At 40.9% G+C, this 7,740-nt stretch overlaps 1 protein-coding gene across 5 annotated transcripts in view; it reads left to right on the top strand.

Annotated features, from left to right (window-relative positions):
- The first annotated feature begins 1,385 nt into the window (after positions 1-1,385).
- The window catches only part of ICA1L (islet cell autoantigen 1 like), a 69,224-nt gene continuing 62,869 nt past the window's right edge, over positions 1,386-7,740 (top strand). Inside the window, exons 1-2 of one of the 5 annotated variants that reach the window (XM_078071209.1) lie at positions 2,172-2,732; positions 2,988-3,117. The gene's annotated coding sequence lies outside the window, so the exon portion shown is untranslated. Of the gene's footprint in view, positions 2,070-2,170; positions 3,118-7,740 lie in introns of those variants that run through there. The other 4 variants (XM_078071211.1, XM_036070716.2, XM_036070714.2 and 1 more) reach the window with 4 other exon arrangements.

Here is a 7,740-nt window from a genome sequence, read left to right as displayed (position 1 = left end):
TTGAATAAACTCATTCAGAATGCAGTATGTATTAGGCACTGTGTTCAAGAGATAAAGCTACTGAAATGAATAAATGTTTACTTGGGAGGAGCTCAGCATCCAGTGAGGAAGGCAGGCAGAAAAATAATTACATTTGTTGAGTAGAAATATGTCCTTAGGAGGGGTGCCAAACCTATCATGAGTGAGGAAAGATCTGAGGAAGTACAGAAGTCATCCTTATTGCCAAATGCTAATTCTTACCCTTCTAAGGATCTGGACTTGAATCTGAGGAAAGCTGTGGACTCTTTCTGAGGTTGTCCCCTATAGGATTGAGGTTGAAATTAAGAAATCTAAAGCTTATTTTTCAGAGACCCTAATCAGCTATTGTGTGTTTACAAATCCACTAGGGAGACCTGGGCTAGAAGTCAGTGATAAGGTTCCAGCCTATGAACAGCAAGGCCCTGTCTTCCTTACCCTAGATAATGAGCCCAAGACCCCCTCCCGTTTATCTGGGCTCTCTTGGAGAAAACCCATAGTCCCTTTCCTTGTCCTAAGATGCCTGACAGCAGGGGCTGAATTTTGCCTCGTTTTAAGTCTCCACACAAGTGAGTATGGGATGTATGTTACATGTTTGCTCAATAAACATGCTCCATCTTTCCTCATGAATAACCACAAGTTTTCACCATCCTTTTCATCAATATATATGTAATCCCAACCCCTGTGGTTATAAAAAAACTTCTCTCCCCCTTCTAAGTGGCAGATTTGAAGCTTGCCCTATTATCTTTCTTTGGCTGCCTCTAGAATAAACCCTTCTCTTTCATACATGATGTCTCAGTGATTGGCTTTGCTGTGCTTTGGACAGTGGAACTTGGGTTTGGTTACATTTCCAGAAAATATTTTTAGAAGACCCATGCCAAAATTTTGCATATTATTTTAGGTATTCACCCATTCTTGGAAACACCATGTATTTCAGGGTAAGAATCCCTGGCCTAAAGACCTCTCACTATTTTCAGTCCATATTAACTCTAGTATAAATAGCCTATTCCTTTTTCTATTCTAAGACTACTTTCAGGTTTTTAAGGTAAGTACTTTGTAATAATATTCTAGAATCTCACTCCATCTTTCACGATCTTACAGACTTACAGTTATCACCTGGAGTGTAAGCTTTTTTCCTTACTAGGCTGTGTCACAGTTGTAATTAATATTCTGTAAAGCTTTAGTAAAGTGATAGGATATTTTGAATCACCTTTAAAAAGAAAGTTCTTTGAATTTAAATTATCTTCCACCAAGAACAATTTACTTTTGTCTTATTTCCATTTTTTTCTTCAGTTTTTAGGCTCAAATTTTGCCTTTTACTCTTGAAGACTCATTTATGAACACAAATTATGGTTATGTATATGTGCATTTGAGGTCAGTTATTAACAGTTGTTAACTTAATCCTCTTTAAACCCTGACGATAAGAGTTAAATATAGCACGTGTACAGTTACCGCGTGCGGGCACTGGTCCTGAGAAGCGCCCCAGGATTCAGGGATGACTGAGGCTCGGAAGCTCCTAGCCTGGTAGCGGTGACACCGCAAGGCCTGGCAGGTGCGGTGCGGGCTCGGAGGAGGCAGGGAGGGACCCGGGCCGAGGGCGCTGGGCTTAGAAAAGGAAACCGAGAATGCCTCAGGGGTCTCACACACAGTCCCTTAATTCTGATGTTCTGACCGTTTTCGTGTTTAATAACCTGGCATTTGGTAAAGGAAGAACAGAATGGGTCCCGGAGTTCATCAGAAAACGGACCGAGAGCCGGGCCTCGGTGGGGTTAGGCTAGAGCCCGAAAGGGCGAGAACGCGGACGCCAGGCCGAGACGCCGAGGGCAGCGCGGCTTCCGCGCGCGCCAGGCGGCCGGGTTTAAATCTCCCGCCTCCCGCAGCCGGAGCCCAACACCTCCACGCACGGGTGCGGAGGGGCACGGGCTGCGGGAGTGGCCCGGCGGCGTCTCGGGGCTCGCGGGCGGCGGCAGGAACGGGTGCCGGGACGGACCTCCGCGCAGCCAAGCGCGACCCGAGGTGGCGGAGGACCGGTGCGTCGCGGCTTCAGCGTCGCGGTGAGAGTCTGCGGCCTCCCGCGGCCCCCCTCCCTCCGGGCGGCGGTCGGGCCGCGCCCTGCCCCGGCCTCCCGGGCCGGAGGCCAAACCCTTGGTTCCCGTGGCGACGCCCTGAGGTGGAGGCGCGGCGGGAGGCGCACGCCACGCGCGCACGCGGTCTCTCAGGGCCTCGCCGCTCCCTGCGGCCTCCCTCCCGGACGAGGTCCGGGTCCGAGCTCCCCGGGGCAGAACAGGCCAGGAGTGGTTTTTAGGGAGGCTGGGTCCTCTCCTAACCCAAGGAGCTTCCCTTCACGCTGGCCCCGCTAGCGAACGTGCGCAGTAGCCTGAGGCTTGTTTGGGTGATTTCTCCCGAAGGTGGAGATCGCTTCCATTAGAAGCAGATGTTCCCAGCCCTTAGGTGCTTTCCCTGCTGACCTCCTTTTTTCTGTTGTGCTTATTTTTATGTCATTATTTAGTAATGGAAATGCCTTCTTTAGAAACGAAGTGGCAAGCGTTTGCTAAAAACAAAACATAAGTAAATGTGCGGTTTGAGGCGAACTGCGGAATGGCCGAGCTCCCGAGGGCTTCCGCACACAAATCCTGCGGCCTGAGGCCATGAACCCAGCCCCGTGCACCGATCCGGCTCGTGGAAACGCAGATCACCTGGTCGGGTGCCCAGATGATGTCAGTGGTCAGATACCTGATGCTCTGAGAAAGATGGAGAGGGGGAAAAAAATCCGACCTGGCAACCAACCCGCGATACTGTGGGTTTGCCAGTAGAGGGGGTGGGGTTATTTTTCATGTAATAGATGTTAATGCACAGAGCATAAACCCTCTTATAAGCTATGGGTCACTGTAAAATAGCTTATTGGGAAGATCACGTTTATCCATGGTTTTGGATTTTCTCTAAGCATTTATGTATTGATTTATTTGGTTTAGACTTAGGCAACTTACTGTAAGGCGATATTACTTTCATCATCTTAACATCAATATTTATGGAGTAGCCACAGGTGCCTCATCCTTTAGTAGGAGTTAATTACACATGTATTGGCCAAATAAACAACTAATGGTATGTATATACTTTTTATATGATGAAAAATTTTAATCGTTTTATATTTATCTGTGCCCAGCATTACCAATATTCTTTGAAATTTCTGTATTTAATAGTGCAGAATGATTGTGCATCTAGCCATTGAAATAACTACGTGCAAGACATTGCTCTAATTATAAGTGATTATAATTGCCAGACAAATCATTATAATTTCAGAGTTAAATGAGTGTTCAGAACTCAGCCAGTCCAAAGTGGGAAAGCTGCAAACATGAGACTGGTGCCAACATGAGGCTGGTGGAAAAACTAGGAAACCACATTTTTATTAGAAATATTTATCATAAAGCGATTAATAAAATTTATACCAGTGACTGAACTAGTACCAAATATCAAAATTTATCAGATATAAAACATGATATAAATTGTTTTGTTTACACTGTCTGACTTTGTGATTTCATGTGTGCTATGTCCTATATTTAAAATTTTTGACTTTGTTGATTTTCTCTATATGTCTGTTTTCTGTTTCAGATTTCTACTCTAATTTTGTTTCTTTTAATTTGGGTTTAATTTGCTCCTCTTTTTCTAACTTGTTAAGTTGGAAACATAAATAATTGATTTCCTATCTTCTTTTATATAAGCACTTAAAGCTGTAAGTTTTCCTCTAAGCATGCTTAGCTAGATCCCACAAATTTGGAATGTTTTCATTATCATTTAAAGATATTTTAAAATCTTTGTGATTTCTTTGATCCATTATTTATTTAGGTGTGTTATTTTATTTCCAAATATTTTAGAATTAGGTAGATCATTCCTGTTGATTCCTAAATTAGCGATGTTGTGGTCAGAAAACATGTATTATTTCAGTATCTTTAAATTTATTGAGTTTTTTTTTTTTTTTTTTTTTTCCTTCTTGCCTAACCTATGGTCTTTCTTGGTCAATGTTCCATTTACCCGCTGGGAAAAATGTGTATTCTACTGGTGGTGGGTGGAGTAGTCTAAATGTCAGTTAGGGAAGCTGGTTGAGAGTGTTACTCAAGCCTTTTATCTTCACATTTTTAATGTCTCCTTATTCTGTCAGTTACTCTGGGAAGTGCTAAGTCTCAAGTCTCTATTATTGTAGATTTGTCTATTTCTCCCTTCAGCTGTCAGGTTTTTTTCTTATATTTGGTAGTGTTATTAATCAGATACACTTTTAAGATACCTTTGTCTTTTTTGCCAAATTGACCCTTTTATCATTATGAGATGTCCATTCTATCCCTGAAAATACTTTTTACATGGAAGCCTGTTCTGTCTGACATTAATATAAGCTTGATGTTTGCCCCTTGCTTTTTCCTTTTAACTCATCTGTGTGTTTATGTTTAAAATGTGTTTCTTATAGACTACATACATTGGGCTGAAGTTGTTTATCCAGTCTCACAACAATCTCTGTGTTTTAATAGTGGTATATAGTCCATTTATAGTTTTATAACTTTTTTCTGTGTTTGGATTAAGCATATTGGTGTTCTTTTTCCATTTTTTCATTTACTCTTTGGTCCTCTTGCCCTGCCTTCTTTTTGGGTGAATTGAGTTTTTAGAAAAACATTTTTTCACCTATCTTTTTAGTTTTGTCCCTTCGTGTTATTTTTTTATTGGTGGTATTAGAGATTGATTACATATGTGTCTTGAATTTATCATGGCTGATTTTCAAACATATTCTAGTACTTCATGAACAGCGTAAGAATATTACCCTTTATACTTGCAATACCATCTTCTCACCTTTTGTGCTCTTATTTTACTTGTATATATTCTGTTTATTATATAGTCTATGTATTTTACTTCTACATGTGCTCTATATTTTTATTACTTTTAATTTAAAGAATCAATCTTTTAGTGAAATTTAAAGATGCATGTGTATATGTAATGTTTAAAATGTTTAAAAATTCCTGTGTATTTATCAACATATTTACCCTTTTTGTTTTTTCAAGCTTTTATTTAAATTCAAGTTAGTTCACATATAGTGTAGTATTAGTTTCAGGGGTAGAATTTCGTGATTCATCAGTTGCATATAACACCCAGTGCTCATTATTACATCAAGTGCCCTCCTTAATGCCCATCACCCAATCACCCCATCCCTCCACCCATCTCCCCTCCAGCAGCCCTCAGTTTTTTCCCTATATTTAAGAGTCTCTTATGGTTTGCCTCCCTCTCTGTTTTTATCTTATTTTATTTTTCCTTTCCTTCCCCTATGTTCATCTGTTCTGTTTCTTAAATTCCACATAGGAGTGAAATCATATGGTATTTGTCTTTCTCTGACTTATTTCACTTAGCATAATATACTCTAGTTTCCATCCACGTCATTGCAGATGGCAAGATTTCATTCTTTTTGATGGCTGAGTAATATTCTGTTGTGTATATATAGCACATCTTTTCAACCTGACTAAGTGGGATTTATTCCTGGGCTGCAGGGGTGTTTCAATATCCACAAATCAATCAGTGTGAAACACCACATTAATAAAAGAAAGGATAAGAATCATATGATCCTCTCAATAGATGAAGAAAAAGCATTTGACAAAATACCATCCTTTCTTGATAAAAAATCCTCAAGAAACTGCTTTTCCCTCTTCTCCCTGCTCATGTTCTCTATCGATATCTGTCTCTCTCAAATAAATAAAATCTTTAAAAAGGGGGGAGGGGGCACCTGGGTGGCTCAGTCGGTTACGTGTCTGACTTGGGTTTAGGTCATGATCCCAGGGTCCTGAGCCCCACATCCCACTCCCTGCTGGGTGGGGAGCCTGTTTCTCCCTCTCCTCCTCACCCCTGCTCGTGCTCTTTCTCATATCTCTGTCACTATCTCTTTCTCAAATAAATAAATAAAATCTTTTTAAAAAGTCCTCAAGAAAGTAGGGATAGAAAGAACATAACTCAACATCATAAAGGCCATATATGAAAGACCCACAGCTAATATCATCCTCAATGGGGAAAAACTGAGAGCTTTTCCCCTAAGGTCAGGAACAAGACTGAAATGTTCACTCTCACCACTGTTGTTAATAACAGTACTGGAAGTCCTAGCCTCAGCAATCAGACAACAAAAGGAAATAAAAGATATCCAAATCAGCAAGGAAGAAGTCAAACTTTCATTCTTTGTAGATGACATCTATGTAGAAAAGCTGAAAGACTCCACCAAAAAATTGCTAGAATTGATACAGGAATTCAGCAAAGTCATAGGATATAAAAATCAATGCACAGAAGCCTTTTGCATTTCTGTACACCAATAATGAAGTAGCAGAAAGAGAAATCCTCTTTACCCTTTTTGATTTCTCTCTTGCGTCCTGTAGAACTGAGATTCCATGTGTTATTTTCCTTTACCCTAAAGAATATTTAGATTTGTTTGTAGTGCAGGTCAATGTGGCACAAATTCTTTCAGCTTTATTTGTATGAAATTTTATTTTGCTTTCATTTTTGAAGGATTTTTTTTTTTTAAAGATTTTATTTATTTATTTGAGAGAGAATGAGAGAGAGCACATGAGAGGGGGGAGGGTCAGAGGGAGAAGCAGACTCCCCGCCGAGCAGGGAGCCCGATGCGGGACTCGATCCAGGGACTCCAGGATCATGACCTGAGCCGAAGGCAGTCGCTTAACCAACTGAGCCACCCAGGCGCCCCTTGAAGGATATTTTTATTGGATATAGAATTGTTGGCCAACTTTTGTTTCAGGACTTAAAGATACAGTTTGCTTATCTTTTGCCCTCCATTATTTTGTGAAGCAGCCTCCTCTTCCTCCTGCTGCTCTGCCAAAGATGAAAGCAGCCAGGGGGGTACCTGGGTGGCTCAGTCGTTAAGCATCTGCCTTTGGCTCAGGTCATGATATCAGGGTCCTGGGATTGAGCCCCATGTCAGGCTCTCTGCTCAGTGGGGAGCCTGCTTCTCCCTCTCCTGCCTGCCGCTCCCACTGCTTGTTCGCTCTCTCTCTCTCTCTCTCTCTATGTCAAATAAATAAATAAATAAAATCTTAAAAAAAAAAAAAAAGATGAAAGCAGCCAGGGGTCTCTGCAGTCCTAGGTAAGGCTAGTCCTTTTCTGGATTTTAGATCATTAGCTTTCCTGCATCCTTGGCCCTCTGATGGGCTTTAAAAAAACACTAAATTTTGTAGGTTATCTAGCTTATTCTCATTGTTAGGATGGAATTAATGTTCTCTTGCAACTTTCTGAAGTGGATATGGAAGACCAATATAATGCTGACTGAATTAATACTGCTTAAAAAGATTTTTATTATTCTTATTTTCCAGATTTTTTTTCTGGTATTCTTACAGTTGTTTTCCCAGTGAATTTTAGACTCCATTTGTCTTTTAAAAAGAATTGCAGACAACCTCTTGGTAATGATTTAGATTACATTGAATGCATAGATTAATTTAGAGAAAAATGAACTCTTTGTTTTATTGAGTCTTCCTATCCGAGAACAAGCCATATCTTTTTGAAGTCTTTTGTCTGATTTAGTAGTGTTTTTTTTTTTTTAAAGATTTAATTTATTTATTTGGGAGAGAGAGAGCACCAGCAGGGGGAGGGGCAGAGAGACTCCATGATGAGTGGAGCTGGACACAGGGCTCCATCCCACAGCCCTGAGATCATGACTTGAGCCCAAATCAAGAGTCAGCCGCTTAACAGATTGAGCCA

The sequence above is a fragment of the Halichoerus grypus genome, chromosome 4, assembly GCF_964656455.1.
Source record: "Halichoerus grypus chromosome 4, mHalGry1.hap1.1, whole genome shotgun sequence".
In the NCBI taxonomy this organism is placed as follows: Eukaryota; Metazoa; Chordata; class Mammalia; order Carnivora; family Phocidae; genus Halichoerus; species Halichoerus grypus.
This window is presented reverse-complemented; position numbering and strand designations above follow the sequence as displayed.